The following is a 19,856-nucleotide window of genomic DNA, read 5'->3' as shown; positions in this document are numbered from 1 at the left end:
GCCAGCTGATGCCCTCAGTTGGGCCAGCTGATGCCCTCAGTTGGGCCAGCTGATGCCTTCAGTTTGGCCAGCTGATGCCCTTAGTTGGACCAGCTGATGCCCTCAGTTGGGCCAGCTGATGCCCTCAGTTGGGCCAGCTGATGCCCTCAGTTGGGCCAGCTGATGCCCTCATTTGGACCAGCTGATGCCCTCAGTTGGACCAGCTGATGCCCTCAGTTGGGCCAGCTGATGCCCTCAGTTGGGCCAGCTGATGCCCTCAGTTGGGCCAGCTGATGCCCTCAGTTGGGCCGGCTGATGATGGGTGGAAGGGGGAGAAAAAGGGGATAGAAAGGACGAAGAGAATAGAAGGGATGGAGGAAGGTAGGACAAGAGACAAGGATGGATGGAGGGAGGGAAATGGAGATAGGGAAAGAGAAGGGAAGGTATGGAGGAAAGTAGTGGAGGGAAATTCAAGGAAGTGAAAGAAAATAGTGAGGGTTGACAATGAGTTGGCACTCTAACAGTATTCGAGGACCACCTAAGCTTCGACCGAATTGTTTGTACGCAATAGTTGCGCAAAGTTATTCTAGGTCTGCTTGACAACCCGATCAAATCAACTTCTGGCCTGAATTTCCTTTCTTAATTAAATTATAGTTTATAGTCGCCTGAGAGTAGGACAATTAAGTGTGTTCTGAGAGTATGACAATTAAGGGTTGGCCGAGTCATACCGAGCTGCTCAGAGGCTGCCCTTCAAACCCAGACCCGAAGCGGACGAACATGAGCGGCTGATTTACGCGCTCCCCGAGTCCTGGGCGGAACCTAATGCAGAGTCGGGCACGGCCTGACTGAGGGCAAATTCAAGGCTTGACTAAAGGCAAGTCTGGTGTCGACCGAATGCAAGTCAAGGCTTGACTGCAGGCAAGTCTGGTGTCGACCGAATGCAAGTCAAGGCTTGACTGCAGGCAAGTCTAGTGTCAACCGAATGCAAGTCAAGGCTTGTCTGAAGGCAAGTCTTGTCTCGAACGAAGGCAAGTCAAGGCTTGACTGAAGACAAATTTAAGGCCCAACTGAGGGCAAATCAAGCCCCGACTGAAAGTAAGTCAAGGCAGGCAAATTATCCAGGCGAACACATAAGTTGTTCATTCGCCCGTCCAGCTTTTGCGCCAAGCTTATAACAGTTTCAAAAATTTCAATAACGCAGTCTTTCGAAAATAAACAGGATCTTCAAAGTCTTAAAAATTGCACACAAACACAATCCTCCGAAAATAAACAGGATCTCCAATAAGAGCTTGCCGGAGTTTTTCCAATGAAGCGATTCATTTTTGGGAAAGTTTTGAGTCTCATAAAAAATCTTTTGAAAAGTTTCGGAATAAGCTTGGCTATTATCACCGCTGCATCACTCACGGAAATAAGTGAGACTATGTCAAAATTTTGATGCACTTTTCGGTTGTGATTCAAAATTTTGATGCACTTTTCGCTTATGATGCACTTGTGTGTGTCATCCTGAGCTGGTTTGACGTATCAAAAATGTGTTTCAATGCTGCGTTCGCTCCCCGACCGTGCTGTGCGTAAGAAAGCGTATCACTACTTGGACAATTAAACACATTTATTTGTCTGAGTGAGTTCAACTTCAACTCGCTTTATTTGGACAGATCAGTTCTGGCGCGTAAGTTTTAATTATAATCAACACTTTAAAAGATGAAATAAGCGACAATAAAGCTTCGCTTTAATGTGGACATTGTTGACTCACTCGCTCGGATATGAGAGATTGTGTGAGCTAAAACATAATGAAATAGCGAAATTGCTTTTTCTTTGTTTATTTATTAAAGCGATATTTCATTTTTTTATTATAGCGACATTTCTATTTCCCATTTCTCTTTTTTATTCTTAATTTTTACTCTTTTTTTTTCTAAAAAATTTATTTTATTAACTAATTACGGGATTGTTCAATAAATATGTAGGATATTTATGAACTGTTCTGCGAATTCGTCGCAACAACTTTACTTGATAACCAATAACTTTGAGTGAATTTAGAGAAGATAAAAGATTAGTTATATAAACAAAGTGACTGTTTCTGAATGCTTAAATGGTCGGATGATAGCATATGTTAATAATGAGGTATGTTGATAATGAGGCATGTTGATAATGAGGCATGTTGATAGTGAGGCATGTTGATAATGAGGCATGTTGATAATGAGGCATGTTGATAATGAGGCATGTTGATAACGAGGCATGTTGATAATGAGGCATGTTGATAACGAGGCATGTTGATAATGAGGCGTGTTGATGTTGGGGCATGTTGATGGTGGGGGCATGTTGCTGTTGATGCATGTTGACGTTTGTTGATATAGTAGGTTGTTTTAGGTAGCACTTTGATGTTAGAATTACATACCATAGTTATGGCGAGATTGGTCCAGGATTATTTATTCAGACTTCTAAAAAATCAGTTACGTCGACATGCATATAAAACACGCTTTCCAACTTCAAATCAATTATTCGTTGATCAAAACGAATCACTTTAGCCGAAAAAATTTCAATTCCCTGAACTGCTGTCTATGCAAAAATATTTCCGTTTCTTATTGGACATTTTCGACAACCAACGATGACGAGGTATAAAGCCAATAGATTTTTTAGGAATAATCGAATCACGGGAGCGAAAGTAGCGCCGAACATTTCTATTTATTCAGAGATGATCATTAATCCGCATGTCGTCTTTGATGTTCAGTAAAACAATTTTGTTCCGAACACGGACGCCATCATAGAAATTTCCCTACAAAACAGAAAAAAAATATCCTTAGTATCTTTTGATATTTCAGTTAACGTCCACTGCAGGATAACGTCCAGTGCAGGATAACGTCCAGTGCAGGATAACGTCCACTGCAGAATAACGTCCACTGCAGAATAACGTCCACTGCAGAATAACGTCCACTGCAGGATAACGTCCAGTGCAGGATAACGTCCACTGCAGGATAACGTCCACTGCATGATAACGTCCAGTGCAAGATAACGTCCACTGCAGGATAACGTCCAGTGCAGGATAACGTCCACTGCATGATAACGTCCAGTGCAAGATAACGTCCACTGCAGGATAACGTCCAGTGCAGAATACTATTCAATGCAGAATACATTTAAGCTAGTGGCAGGGCAAGAGTTTGTCGTCACTAATGGTCAGACGCTCAGTGGTGCGCTCAGTGGTGCGCTCAGTGGTGCGTAGCAATCAGTGCGCTTGTTAAGCGTGCGTGCTCTCCTATTCACAACGCATTATTTCCTTATCAGTGATTGGCTTCAGCCTCTTATCACTGATTGGACGCTGCTCCTTTGAAGGAATAACCTTCGCTTCACCACAGATGCTTCTGGATTTTTTTCGGGTTTCGTTAACCAAGTTCCGTAATTGGCCGACCGACGCTGCCAAACAGCGCTTATAAGGCGGCCAAAGGCGACTTAAAATGCGACTTAAAAGGTGACCAAAGGCGAACAATGGCGTATTAAAATGAGACAGAAAAGGCGACCAAAGGTAACTTAAAGGGCGACCAAAGCAAAACTTAAAAGTCGACCAGAGGAAACTTAAAAGACATTTAAGGGCAATTTAAAAATGTGAACAAAGTCAACCCAACAGGTGAATAAAGGCGGCCTAACAGGCTAATTTTAAGGCGACCAGAAGCGACTTAAAGGCGACTTAAAATGCAAATTAAAAGGCGACCAAAGGCAACTTAAGACACGACTTAAGGCAACCTAAAATGCGACTTAGAAGGCGAACAGAATTCCATCGTAAAGATTGTTGGGATTTATGACCAGATTTGTGCCGGCCAAACGGCGCTTATAAGGCGACCACAACCCGACCATAAAGCTAATACAATGGATTTGGTGCATGCAATACAAGGCGGCGTTGACAATGTTCGTTTTTTCAATGTAAAATTTGCAACGCGTAACTCGGCAAATCCTGCTTGTCCATGGCGCTCAGTGATCACAAATAAATTAAACTACGCAATGAAAATTACTAAATGAACACTGTAGAGTGAACACTGTAGAGTGAACACTGTAGAGTGAACAGTGTAGAGTGAACACTACAGAGTGAACACTACAGAGTGAACACTGTAGAGTGAACACTGTAGAGTGAACACTGTAGAGTGAACACTGCAGAGTGAACACAGTAGAGTGAACACTGCAGAGTGAACATTGCAGAGTGGACACTGTAGAGTGAACACTATAGAGTGAACATTGTAGAGTGAACACTGTAGAGTGAACACTGTAGAGTGAACACTGTAGAGTGAACACTGTAGAGTGGACACTGTAGAGTGAACATTGTAGAGTGAACACTGTAGAGTGAACACTGTAGAGTGAACACTGTAGACGCACGATTGCGCAATGCATTTGAACAAAAGTTCGACGCTTTTTTTCGTTCTGCGCCACGAAGACGTCGTGTATATTCCTAAATCTCGTCAATATGTAATTTATTAAGCATTATTATATCTTTATTGATATTAAAAAACACAAATAAGAAAAGTTTTACAGGTTTTTACATAAAAATATATGAACTTGTTGCAGTGCTTGGCCTGTATAATTTATCTGTCGATCCCATGTAAATCTTCAATTAGGTTTTTTATGTTTCATAATAAAACTGCCAAAATGAATTGCACATAATAGCTTATAAGTTATGTAACACAATTTTTTGTGTTATACAATAAATTTTATCAGTAAAGATTCCTCCATCAACCAGATTGCATATTTTAATAATTAATAATTTCAAGGAGTGAAGAATTATTTTATCTATAAAGATTAATGTCTTGGTTAATAATTATTTCCATTGAAATATTGCGCCCATTATTGTTCGTGTGTACTGAACATTTTTGCTGCCTTAACAGTCACAAGCCGCGAGGTCTGCTATCTCGTTCAGAGACTTGCGCTCTGGTTCCTGGCTAAATTATTTGTTGCCTATAATTATTTATTTGTTTATTCTAACTGATTAATTAATTACTTATTCTAACTAATTATTAAAGTTACTTATTCTAACTAATTAAAATAATAATTAATCTAGGTAATTAATTAATTAATTATTCCTACCAGTTACCTAATTACTTATTCTAAATAATTAATTAATTATACTTATTTATCAATTAATTACTTATTGTAAGTAACTAATTCTTTACTTATTCCAAGTATTAGGAAATTACTTATTCTACTAATTCATTAATTAATAATTGATAATGTACTTATTACCTGCAACTAAATGAGTAATTAGTTGGGATAATTCTTAATTATTTCAGCTATACCTACTTACGTGTATTATTAAATTTGTTACACACTCGCACTATTCTCTACGCTACGACACAATAATTTTTAAACGCTGTCACCAATAACTATTAGTATATTAGTATTATATTATTAGTATTATTATAGTATATTATATTATTAGTATTATTGTGTATTAGTATATTAGTAGTGAATTCCAATACTAATAAGAAATATTAACATTTTTATAATAGAATTTGGTGTTAAGTATTTTTAATACTAATTCAAGTAGTAATCTGTATAATTGAAATAAAATTGACGATTTTCATAACAAGCGAGAAATGTTTGAAATTGATGCCTCAGAAGACGCGTATAAATTTTGACATGTTGCCAGCCTGAGGACAATCAATAGACGAGGGCTGCTCGTCTCCCCTCGTTTCCCCTCGATAGCTCCACTCATTTTTTTGGCCAGCCTCTTAATACCTACAGTGTTTAATCGGAGCTTCGGTCCCCTCACCAGCCCCTCGCCGTGTCGCTAATCGGACCCTCTGTTGCCACTCACTCCTTCACCGCGCCGCTAATCGGACCCTCTGTTGCCACTCGTTCCTCCACCGCGTCGCTAATCGGACCCTCTGTTGCCACTCACTCCTTCACCGCGCCGCTAATCGGACCCTCTGTTGCCACTCGTTCCTCCACCGCGCCGCTAATCGGACCCTCTGTTGCCACTCATCCCTTCACCGCGTCGCGCCGCTAATCGGACCCTCTGTTGCCACTCATTGCTGCACCGCACCGCCAATCGGACCCTCTGTTGCTACTCATCTCTTCACAACGCCTGATTGGAGTTAGTTTTATATATGATTGTTTCCTTCTTAATTGTTATAATTTCATTATTCACTGATCGGTGATTGCTTTAATTTAGTCAGGTTGCGTCTTAGGTTTTACTAGTTTTACTAGTAGTATTTGCGTAAATAAGTTATCGTATGAAATAGGTTACGGACTTATCGTAGAGAGAGAGTTTTGTAATGAAACACCGGCAAATATGATATTAAATTGGGAAATTTCTGTTCACATCTTACGTTAACAAAAGTCTCTAGTACAGGGAAAGAAAATTGGAAAAAATTTGAAAAAAATCTGTCAGTTTACAATTTAATTCACTCAAATCTCATACATATACCAGAAACGTTGATCCGTTGCAGTTCCGTTGAGTAGTACGACTACATTATAGTAATACGGCCGTATTTCTAGCGGCCGTACCGCAACCGTAGCCGCGCAATCACGGTGGCTGAGGTCGTTCTGTCACCATCGCATTCGGAGTCTCGCTGATAGAGATGTCTCACGGTCAGTCTGGCCGTAGTTTGTTTTACAACGACCGTACTTCTGAATAATGGCCTTCGTCTTCATACTTCATAGTCGATTATGTTGCTTCGAGCTCACTGCCGTACTTCTGCTGTTGTTGATTGTAAACCGTACCGCTACTGACGACGACTGTGACCGTACCGTGTTGATGACCGTACCGAAGATAATTGTTGCTCGGTGCTAGAAAACTTTAATCATCTGATTGCTAGCGTAATAATCGTTGGATGTCTTTTAACCTCTGTCATTGTCTCAAGGCTAAGTCAGAACCGTAGCAATGAATGTTGACCGTACACATAAGCGAAGTTACTACCGTTACTCATAGAATTCTGACGTTATTATATCGGAGTCGTACTGGTATGAAAGTTCAGCGTTCATACCACTTCAGAGCCGCCGTTATTCAACGTTCAGCGCGGCCGTTATTTCTGACCCCGCCTGCCGATGGCCGTGGCCGTCACCTACGTCTGCGGAGATAGTTGCAAACCGTATTGGCGTGACGGTCATCACAGTAGAACAGCCTTTAGGTGCGAATTTTAGGGTCCTTATATAGGCAGACGTCGCGCACATGTAAGCCTACCAAGAATCGCCGCGACAGTTTCGAGTTCCACAAGGCTCAGCCCTCTGATACCCTCGGCCATTCCGACCTAAAAAACTAACTCGCTATCATTGTTTTCTACCCCAACTCTGCAGCCAAGTCACATCCTGCCAATAATTTCTTAACATCGCCCGGGCCTTCTTCACAACTGTACATAAGCTATATATGTTTAATATTAAACTATAAACAAAAGTCAGAATTAACAACGCATTTTGCACGCCGCTAATCGGACCGACTGATGCCTTTCCTCTCTTCTCACCGTATTGCTGATCGGACAGTCGGAACACTTTTTAGCATCGTTAATATAAGGCTTAATTATTGTGAAATTAGCACAGCGTTGTTAAAGTTTCTGCAGCGATGCTGCACAAACTTCGTTTTAATATATCGCTATGATTTTACTTCTAATAACTCAGATTTTCGCTGTTACATTTTCAATTTCAATATTGAAACACTTTCTTACCCACTGCACGAGTGGAAAGCGTTCGTAGCATTGATACGTACCAAACTGGGTCAGGATGACACACACACACACACACAAGGACCAAAAGTGTAGTGCTACTTGAATTCACTTACACGCATTCCTCAGGCACATACGAATCTTACAGAAGTAAACCAAATCTGGTACGAGGATCCCGTAGAGTTTTTTTACATCCTTCGCTGTCTGAGCGTTTACGTCCATATAGCGGTCATATGATAATTGAATTTTAATTACATCATTATCATTATTTGATTAATAATATTATCATTATATGATAATTAAACAATGATATAATTACGATATATTTATAATACTGATTATATGATTGACTATATTATTTTTTTTACATTGTATGATTATAATAATAATGATACAATGAAATAACTTAATATATAATATAATTTAAAATTAACAAAAAATTAATTATAAATTCGTTAACTTGTTAAATGTCGAAATTTACATCAAGTGTTTATTCGATATTTTCTGAATTATTTTTAAAATAGTTATTCCTATTATTTTTTAGAGATAGATATTCTTATTTTTTAAGACACTTACTCATATTTTTGTAAAGATAATTATTCATATTATTTTTTAAAGATTTGTTTCGTTTAGAAACGAATGAATTCCTATTCGTTTTTAAAGATAATCATTCCTATTATTTTTTAAAAATAATAATTCTTATCTCTGTAAGAATATTCCGAAATTCCAAATATGGAGATTTCCATAGCACCTAAGAGGTTTTTCTGGCCTGAGGGTACAGCAAAAGGGCTTTAAATCCTGTAGAACGTTATGATAACTTTCAGGACTCGTAGCAAAAGTGTCATGATTAACAAACAGTTTTTAACAATATCGACCGAATACACAGAGAAATTATTCGCTATTTGCACGCAGTTGCGTCCATGCCAAACGGACGTATAAGAAATTGTTGTGTTTTACTTTGTTTTTGTTTTAGGCAAAATTTACTGAGAAAATGTTGATTACGAAATCATTGCTTTACTGATAGCTTTCTTGAGGATTCTTATCTTCTAGCATGGATGTTTAAAAAAATAAGGATCAATTTGAACGCTTCAAAACCCACGTAAAATTTCTTTTTCTCACCAGCCTGCCTAATCTTAAAGAAAGGGGGATTATTTGGCTTTAATCTGTGGCGGGAGAGACAGGAGAGGGGGTGAGGGGTGCAAGGGAGGGGGAAATAGATGGGGGTAAATCGCGTATTTTTTTGACGTGCAGAGGCGCGTAAGAGGCGCATAAGAGGCGTCTGAGCGTGTCTTGTTTACACGCCACTCGCCTTTTTTTACCGCAGACGTGAGTGGCGAACTCGAGACACGAGGAGCCTTGAGTGGCGGGACATATGGCGGCATTGTGGCGTGCGTGGCGAGGTGTGGCTGGCGCTCGTGAAAAGTGGCTTATTTTATTGTAGGACGATGTCAGTGTGGCGCTGTTGTGACGTCAATGTGGCGTTTGTGTGGCGTTTGGGTGGCGTTTGGGTGGCGTTTGGGTGGCATTTGGGTGGCGTTTGGGTGGCGTTTGGGTGGCGTTTGGGTGGCGTTTGGGTGGCGTTTGGGTGGCGTTTGGGTGGCGTTTGGGTGGCGTTTGGGTGGCGTTTGGGTGGCGTTTGGGTGGCGTTTGGGTGGCGTTTGGGTGGCGTTTGGGTGGCGTTTGGGTGGCGTTTGGGTGGCGTTTGGGTGGCGTTTGGGTGGCGTTTGGGTGGCGTTTGGGTGGCGTTTGGGTGGCGTTTGGGTGGCGTTTGGGTGGCGTTTGGGTGGCGTTTGGGTGGCGTTTGGGTGGCGTTTGGGTGGCGTTTGGGTGGCGTTTGGGTGGCGTTTGGGTGGCGTTTGGGTGGCGTTTGGGTGGCGTTTGGGTGGCGTTTGGGTGGCGTTTGGGTGGCGTTTGGGTGGCGTTTGGGTGGCGTTTGGGTGGCGTTTGGGTGGCGTTTGGGTGGCGTTTGGGTGGCGTTTGGGTGGCGTTTGGGTGGCGTTTGGGTGGCGTTTGGGTGGCGTTTGGGTGGCGTTTGGGTGGCGTTTGGGTGGCGTTTGGGTGGCGTTTGGGTGGCGTTTGGGTGGCGTTTGGGTGGCGTTTGGGTGGCGTTTGGGTGGCGTTTGGGTGGCGTTTGGGTGGCGTTTGGGTGGCGTTTGGGTGGCGTTTGGGTGGCGTTTGGGNCTGTCTCTTATACACATCTCCCTCTCTCCCTCCCTCCCCTCTCTCCCTCCCTCCCCTTTCCTCCTCCCTCCATCACCGCCTAATCCAAGGCGCGCTGGAAGACTTCTCAAAGTTAATTATTTTGCCGATGCCTTCTCAATAGAATCAATTTTTTTACAAAAGACAGAATCCTTGCAAATGCAGATATTTGGCCCCAACTTTATAGGGCTTTTTTGAGAAGGGCCTTTGTGCTGGCGCCTTTAGTGCTGCTTCTGCCTTTGTGTTCTTTTTGGCGGCTTTGGTGTGCAGAGTCCGTCTTTGTGCGAGTATTTAGAGCGACGCAACTTTGAAAATTAGTTTTGAGCTTTTGAGATCACGGCGCCGGAGAGGCAGCGAGGATTAAATGCTTTTTTTTCTGTCATAGATGCGCAGGACACAAAACTATGGCCAAATGGTCTCAAAGTGAATATTTTGTTATACGGTGGAATGTCAGATTATTTGTAACTAACCTTAGTTTACCATATAATTATTAATAAAATAAATAATACATCTGCTATATATGAATAACTAGAAATGCTTGCTAGATTATATTCATAGTTTAGACAAATGGTAACAAAATGAATATTTTGATATACGGTGGAATGTCAGGTTATTTGTAACTAACCTGAGATCACCATATAATTAATAATTTAAAAATAAATAATACATCTGATATATATGAATAACTAGCAATAGTTGCTAGATTATATTAATAGTTTAGCCAAATGGTAACAAAGTGAATATTTTGATGTACGGTGGAATGTCAGGATATTTGTAACTAACGTGCATTTATCATATATCTTATTACTGAAAAAATAAATAATACACTTCTTGTATATGAATAAGCAGAAATATAATCATATTTATATTTGCTAGATTATATTCGTTGTTCCCTGTAGTTGGGATGCAGTTTTCTTTCAGTGTTTTCAGTGAATGTTGTATGCACTGTAACATATGCTGCAACATGCCATGCAACATGCCATGCAACATGCCATGCAACATGCCATGTAACATGCCATGTAACATGCCATGTAACATGCCATGCAACATGCCATGTAACATGCCATGTAATAACATGGCTATAACATTTCTCGTGACACGCGCACTATGCGCATGTCAATGCGCCTAAATTAAACGTCACAGGCGCACACAGGCGCATTGACAGCCATGATAGGTGTCAAAATTCCTGCGTAGTCGCCATCGTCGGCGTATCGGCGGCGTATCGGTGGCGTTTTGGTGGCCGTACAAGGACCAGCGACTGACCGACGACAATTCTGCCATGATTTTCAATAGGGGAAAGTGTCGCTAGGGGTGCCACTAGGATGGATCTTAGAATTTGCTTCATTTCGTAAATTGTCACTTGGGGTGACGCCAAGTTAATTATTTTGAGAACCTTATATAATTATTTCGGTATATACTATTAATTTGATTTTAGTGCCCTGCAATGATTGAACGTCAGAAAATTTCGTCTCGAATGTTTGACCGTTTGTTTAACTTAATTTCAATGTGGTAAGCTTTTATCTAAATATCTTCATTCCTCAACAGAATCTGTGAGCTGAATTAGAAAACATATATAAATAAAATTCTTTGGGAAACATCCACGAATAGCTAATTTTGGATTAGATTTAAACAATGTGAAGGTCGATCAGATACGTGAAGGGATTATTTATAATATTCGGCCAGTGAAGGTGAGGAAAATGCCATCTAACGTGTTACCGGAATTTGGAATTAACATCATTCAATAAAATGGAATTAAAGGAAGGCTAATACGTTATATATTCGCGTTAAACCAATTCAAACTTGGTGTGCTGATCAGTAAGAGTTATTGCAGGCTACATTATGAATTATGTCGAGAACTTAGACATAAGCGCTTATCTTTTATCAGTGACAATGAAATCAGTGACACGTCACTGATAACACGTCACTATTAACACGTCACTGATAACACGTCACTGATAACACGTCACTGATAACACGTCACTGATAACACGTCACTGATAACACGTCACTGATAACACATCACTGTTCGCCAAAAGGAACTTCCGGCACAAGCGCTTATCAATTTATCATCCAGTTTTTTTGTTCCATTTCTGGGACTCTGGTTATGCTTTCGTTCTTTGTTTCGCGTCCGCTACTAATGGAAAATAAATCGATTTTTTCTTATCAACGCGAGAAAAATTATGCCGGAAGCTTTGCGATTGCAGAATGTAATGCAAAGATATACAATCTCTGCCCCGACGTTGGCCAAAAACTCCTGTATATTGTATAGATTGTATGGTTTGCTTAGGGGTGTCGGAGATCTGTTAGATTGTGTGGTGTGTTTTGGGTGTCTGAGGCCTGTGCTGATTGTTTTATATGATCGAGTGCGAGAGATTGATGTACATTGTGTGGTTTGTTTATGAAGGTCTGTATAGATTGTGTGTTCATTTTTGCTCTAGTCTATGAAGATTGTGTGATGTATTTTAATACGTGGGGTCTGTGTACTTTGTGTGATGTGTTATTAGTTTAATGAGATCTCTGAATATTGTTTGCCTGAGTTCTGTTTAGAGTCTATCATGTGTTTTGAGCGCCTGTTTTCTTAGTAGGATGCGTAATATATAATATTATATATTTTATATATTTATAATACATATAAATTTCCAATACCCCCCTATCTGCCCCCTCTTCTACCCTCACCCGAGATTCTACCCCTAGCCCCTCTGCCAAGTATGCACTGCACGCTTCATCGCTCATGCCTGATAAATGAGACCCAAAAATATGGAAGTTTTTTCATAAAATCTGCGCCTGAGCGCAACACGCGCTTCTCACGAACGCATCTCCTTTGAGCAGAACTTACGCTCATAAGTGCGCGCACTCTGAGCAGAAGTTGCGCTCATAAGAGCAGGTTCTATGAGCAGAAGTTGCGCTCATAAGAGCAGGTTCTATGAGCAGCATCCGCCAAATTCGGTCCTGCATGTCATGATTATTGCTGGTGAATTTCCGAGCTCGTTTGATGGACAAAGTTCACTAATAATGTTGCAAATAAGGCACGTATAAAATGCGTTATAAAACGCTTTATAATTCGCTCTGTAAAATAAAATGCGCTCTATAAAAGATTCTTTTTTGAATACGTGCAATGATATGAAATATCAATGCATGAAGTTCTTTAATAATGTTGTAAATAAGGCTCGAATAAAATGCGTTATAAAACGCATTGTAATACGTTTGTAAAATAAAATACGCTCTATAAAAGATTATTTTTTGAATACGTTTAATGATATGAAATATCAATACCTATAGTTCTCTAATAGTAGGGCTCGCAAATAAGGCTTGTATAAAATGCTTTGCAAAAAACATATACTTAAATGCCTTTAATGGTATAAGATACCATTATAAGAATGTTGTATAAATGATTTTTGAGTAAAATTTGATAACATACTCAATAAGTCTCATTTATGGACACGCTATTTCCTGAAATCTGGGGACACTGAAATTGGTTGATTGAATTTTCTGATTAATACATTATACCATTGATTTGATTTTATATACTGATAATGGAAAATTACCTCAGAATTTAAGTTATGTGCGACAATAATTTACGATGAGCAACGAATAGTTGATGATTTGAATTGATGTTTCCACAACAATGAGTTATTCAAGCCATCTATTAAGCTTGTCATATATAGAGAGCAGTTATAACCTATAAATTATTTCAGTTTAGCAATTTGTAAAGAATTATTGCGTAATAATTTCCAGTCAATGCTAGAATACATCTTATCAACTTTTTACAATTGATTCGAGGTGGCAATTTGAATCAATACTCTAGTGGAGTTAAGCAATTTTAAACAAATACATGTGTCAAGGTGGCAATTTAAGTCAATATTCTTGTGGAATTTATCAATTTTAAACAAATACTTATCGTGGAGTTAAGTTATTTTGAACAAATACTTGCGTCAAGGTGGTAATTTCCAGTCAAGATTTGTGCGAAGCAAAACAGTTTTTTTGTCCAAGGTTGGTTCAGGGTTCAGCATTTATGCGCCGTGATTGGCTCGCGCTGAAGTGTTGGACTGAAGCATTTTGTCGAGCCAATAGGGAGTTCATTAGACTAGTGCCAGCTTTATTAGGCTTTATTAGGCCTCTAATAAGGAAGTGTGACGGCACAAGACTGGGTGATTGCTAATGATTGATTGGCAGCACCAAAAACTGACTGGCGTATTTCCCTTCGTTCAGCGCAGGCAACTTGCGCTGCGCTGCTTAACTTCGGCGCTGAAATTCAACTCAAGTTAGATATCATGAAAACTTTGACGCTAAAAATAATATTTTAAAGTTAAGTATCCTGAAAACTTGGACGCTAAAATAATAATCCTCATGTATACTCAATGTCCAAAACAATATTTTCATGTTTGGAGTTTCATGCGTCAATGGAGTTAATGATCTTTCGTTGACTAGCTTATAACGAGTCGTTAAGTTTATATTAACGTTGGCACCGATACGCAGCGGGAGCAACGAGGATGGATATTAGATGTGTGCTGTTATGGATATTACGTAGGTGCGTGCTATTTTGGATATTACGTAGGAGCGTGCTATTTTTGATACTAAGAGCGCGCTGTTTTTGATATTAGATGCCTGTTGTTTTGGGGCTAAGGTCCGCGCCGTTTTGATATTTAGGTGCTCACTGTTATGGAATTTTAGGCGCACGCATTTCTGGATTTTAGGTGTGCGTTTTTTTTATTTGCGTGCTGTTTTTTGGATTTTAGGTGTGCGTTTTTTTGTTTGCGCGCTGTTTTTTGAATTTTAGGTGGGCGCCGTTTCTACACTTTGGAAGCCCAATTTTGTTATTATCAAGTGCTCGTTGTTGTAAGAAATTAGGAAATAGCTTTTTTTTATTTTAGGCCTGTCATTTTAGGTGCGTGCTATTTCGGGCGTTAATTATTAAGATACGCACTTATGTGTAATTTGCGTGCGCGTTTTTATTTTAGGTGCGCGCTGTTTGGTATTTCCTGAAGCTGTTTTGTGTTTATCGGAGCTGTTTTGTTTTCCTGAAGCTGTTTTTGTGTTTATCGGAGCTGTTTTGTGTTTATCGGAGCTGTTTTGTATTTCCTGAAGCTGTTTTGTGTTTATCGGAGCTGTTTTGTATTTCCTGAAGCTGTTTTGTGTTTATCGGAGCTGTTTTGTGTTTATCGAAGCTGTTTTTGTGTTTACGGGAGCTGTTTTGTGTTTATCGGAGCTGTTTTTGTGTTCCTGAAGCTGTTTTGTGTTTATCGGAGCTGTTTTGTGTTTATCGAAGCTGTTTTTGTGTTTACGGGAGCTGTTTTGTGTTTATCGGAGCTGTTTTTGTGTTTATCGAAGCTGTTTTGTGTTTATCGGAGCTGTTTTGTGTTTATCGAAGCTGTTTTGTGTTTATCGGAGCTGTTTTGTGTTTATCGGAGCTGTTTTGTGTTTATCGAAGCTGTTTTGTGTTTATCAAAGCTGTTTTGTGTTTATCAAAGCTGTTTTTGTGTTTATCGAAGCTGTTTTGTGTTTATCGGAGCTGTTTTGTGTTTATTGGAGCTGTTTTGTGTTTATCGGAGCTGTTTTGTGTGTATCGGAGCTGTTTTGTGTTTATCGGAGCTGTTTTGTGTTTATCGGAGCTGTTTTGTATTTCCTGAAGCTGTTTTGTGTTTATCGGAGCTGTTTTGTGTTTATCGGAGCTGTTTTGTGTTTATCGAAGCTGTTTTTTGTGTTTATCGGAGCTGTTTTGTGTTCAGCATTGATCGAACTGCCACCTCTCATTGGAAGAATTAAGCTATGGAAGAGGCAGTCCGTTGATCCATTATGCTCATTGAGGCAGCGTCCATTGACTTGTCCTTGTTCAGCCTTCAACTTTGGCCTCCAAAACCGATTGTTCCGAACCATTTGCTTGATAAGAAATGCACCATCAGCACTTGCAGCCGGCATGTCAAATACTGAATACGAGGACAAACTAAATAGTCCTCGATTTTTGGCCCAAATAGTATAGGATATTGTTTATGTTTTTGGTGAGATTTTTATTTAGTTAAAAAGTATTTGAAGGCGCATATAACATGTAACGTGGAATACATTTGAATTGAATACATTGAATAATATATTTAATACATCAATGCATGTTAAATACATTTGAATTGCATGGAAACATTCAAATAAATCTTCCATACAATGAGCCTGTAAATATAAGTAGAAATTAAGCGATATAAATACCACTGTACGGAGTTTCCTTTTTAAGCAGTCAGTGAAAATATAACTGCCGTTGAGGTTGTGCAATTAATTCTCATTTTGTCAGATGTCAGAGGAGGACAACCGCTGCTCAATTTTCGCAATAAATACTTTTTTTCCATATTCAGTGTCAATTATCATACTTAGTCAGTACTTAGTCATAGTCAATTATAATACTTTTTTACTCTGTTTCCGTAGAGCACTTATGTTTAACCTTAGGTTTGCAAATCAATTACGAGATTTCTGCACAATTGACTCTACCCTCATTCACCATCTTCTTACACCACCACCGTATCATCACCACCACCGTGTCATCAGGCCCAGGCGTACATCATACACCAGATATAGTGACAAGCGTATGCAGTCATTGCAACGCACGCATCGGTTCGGGATGATGAACCTGTCGGCAAGTTTTTGAATGGTGACATCAGACATCAGTGCTACGTTACAAACCTGTTCCTCTGATACTCCACACTTTACTAGAACACTTCAAAAATACGAGGAATGTCTGTCCATCAAACCTCATCGGTCGCTCAGTGATGGACGGTGGTCGGTAAAAACGCTATTGCTTCTGGATTGTAATTTTGAATTAGTTCCCCCTACTGGCCAGTCAGGACTCATCAATGAAACGATATCAGGTACGAGTTTACGCTTACAACTCGCGCGCGTACGGTGCGATGTTTAAGAACGGGAGATGACGAAAATGTCAGTCTTCGTCAGCCGGACGGCGTCAGGACGAAAACAGAGTCCACGATTGCGATATTTTTGACGATTTTCCCCTCGATTTGGTGATTTTCCCCTCGAGGGTTGCCACCCGGCATATGACGTTGAGATAACGTTGATAATTAAACGTTGTTTCAACGTCATAAAACAGCAGGGTTAATTATCTGGTTTTTATTGTCGTCCAACATGAAACCTTGAATTTGGCAGTAACATATGGGTGATGGACCTAAAATAATATACATGATGTAGATTTTTTTAACATCGCATGGAGCCCAAGACTTAAAAGATTCCTTAATTCCGGAAATAAATATTTCCGCGCAGGTTGTGTCGCAATTCCGTTGAGTGGTGTCAGCCTCCGTCAATGATTCTTCCCTCGGGTGTCGCGAGGAACGATCTGCTAAATACTGAGGGTGTCGAGGGTAAATAGCGAGGGTGTAGAGGGTAAATGCTGAGGGTGTGGAGGGTATATACTGAGGGAGTGGAGGGTAAATACTGAGGGAGTGGAGGTGAGGGTGTTAAGGGTAAATGCTGAGGGATGAGACGATAAATACTGAGGGTGTGGAGGGTAAATACTGAGAGAGTGAAGGGTAAATACTGAGGGTGTGGAGGGTAAATACTGAGGGATGAGAGGGTAAATACTGAGGGTGTGGAGGGTAAATACTGTGGAGGGAAATACTGAGGGTGTGGAGGTAAATACTGAGGGTGCGGAGGGTAAATACTGAGGATGTGGAGGGTAAATACTGGGGGAGAGGAGGGAAATACTCAGGGTGTGGAGGGTAAATACTGAGGGTGTGAGGGGATAAATACTGAGGGTGTGGAGGGTGAATACTGAGGGTGTGGCGGTAAATACTGAGGGTGTGGCGGTAAATACTGAGGGTGAGGAGGGTAAATAGTGTGGGTATGGAGGGTATATATTTACGGTGTGGAGGGTAAATATGGAGGTTTGGGGGGTAAATGCCGATACTATACTTAGGGTATTTCAATCGCCACTCTTTGAGTGGCAAAGCTCTCAGCGTCTGGCGAGGGTTCATCATTTCACGCGCTCATTGCAGTGAGTGTAATCGAGCAGAGTGAGGGCAAAGCGTTCACAGCTCAATGCTGGGATGGACGTTCAGCGTTCCTGAGGGGAGAAGACGTTCCGTACAACGCGGCAAATTGAAGCGTTATTGAAGGATTCGTGACGTTATTGAAGGATTCGTGATATTAAAGGATACGTGATGTTATTGAAGGATTCGTGATATTAAAGGATTCGTGATGTTATTGAAGGATTCGTGATATTAAAGGATTCGTGATATTAAAGGATTCGTGATGTTATTGAAGGATTCGTGATGTTATTGAAGGATTCGTGATGTTATTGAAGGATTCGTGTTATTGAAGGATTCATGATGTTATTGAAGGATTCGTGATGTTAAAGGATTCGTGATTTTATTGAAGGATTCGTGTTATTTAAGGATTCGTGATGTTATTGAAGGATTCGTGACGTCATTGAGGAATTCGTGACGTCATTGGGGAATTCGTGACGTTATTGATGGATTCGTGATGTTATTAATGAATTCGTGATGTTATTGAAGGATTCGTGATGTTATTGAAGGATTCGTGATGTTATTGAAGGATTCGTGATGTTATTGAAAGATTCGTAAAGTTATTTAAGGATTCGTGATGTACGGCACTTCACCTTTGAAATTGTTCACTTTTTAGAGAGCAATTACGCTTGCGACGTTTTGCCTTTGCTAATAATTGAGAAAAAATATTTTCTCTATGAACAAAGTAATTTGGGTTTGTATATCATCTACGTAATTAAGTTTGATTAAAATTTACGTTATTTTTGTTTTTTCGTAGTTTACTTTGCGTGGAATTGATTATAATTGTGGCCAAGAACAAAGGCGGCACGGCCAGTAAACGAACCGCTGTAGATCATAATATTGTTAATTAAATCGTTATCATAAAGAACTACTTGTTTTAATACTAAATAGATTTTGATGACATAGCAATTTTGTTTTAATGATTCACTCACTAAATATCTAATTATTAACAAACAAATCGTTTATCACTAAAAATCAAGATCAATAAATGCGAAGGACAGAAATTGAAGCAGTTTATGGTTTCGCCTATTATATATGGCTGCCTTTCTTCATGCTTCGCTTTCTATGGCTGATTTTTTACGGTTACATTTTTTATGCCAGCAATTTTGCTGGTTACGTTTTTTGGGGTTGCGCACAAGCTTTCAATATCCCGGTAAAGTTTGGCATTGTCGTGCTGTGTAAAGTTAGAGTTTCACTGCTCGCCGGCATTGCTGTAGCCTCAAACTCACTGCTCCAGCCACTGACCCCACAGAAAGCAATGCTTCACGGCGCCCAAAACTTCACTCAAATCTCAAGTGAGAGACCTTAGGCCGTGCAATCAGAGAAATGAAAGAAATTTTGTCCAAATAGCGACGGACGTTTTGTGGGTCATCCTGACACAGTTTGGCCCTGCAAACGGACGTATCAGTGTTACATCCACTCCATGATCGTGATGCGAGTTAGAAAGTGTGTCACTATTGAGACAAAAAGACCCAGTTTTTTCCGTCTGCAGTTTTCTGTTGGTTCATAGCAAGGCTGAAAGAAATAATCTATTTTGACCATTATAACGTTTTCTTTTCGATTAGTTTATTTTACTTTACAACGTCGTAAGTGCAATAAAAATTTGCATGTGCTGAGATACGAAGGCGGAAATCCGTATACTTTCGCACCTCCGCCACCTCTCGTCCCCTCGTTTCTTTATGCGATTGAATGCAAATTAATTAATTAACTAATTACAAATGCAAATGAAACAGCAATTTAGTGACGGTTTGCATCATCGTTACTGGATCAGCAGGAGTGGAGGCGTCCATCAGCAGCCACGCAGTCAGCTCCACTGGATCAGCAGGAGTGGAGGCGTCCATCAGCAGCCACGCAGGCAACTCCACTGGATCAGCAGGAGTGGAGGCGTCCATCAGCAGCCACGCAGTCAACTCCACTGGATCAGCAGGAGTGGAGGCGTCCATCAGCAGCCACGCAGTCAACTCCACTGGATCAGCAGGAGTGGAGGCGTCCATCAGCAGCCACGCAGTCAACTCTACTGGATATGAAG

This window comes from Hyalella azteca, unplaced genomic scaffold, assembly GCF_000764305.2.
Source record: "Hyalella azteca isolate HAZT.00-mixed unplaced genomic scaffold, Hazt_2.0.2 contig16689, whole genome shotgun sequence".
NCBI lineage: Eukaryota > Metazoa > Arthropoda > Malacostraca > Amphipoda > Hyalellidae > Hyalella > Hyalella azteca.
Note: the sequence above shows the minus strand (reverse complement) of the source record.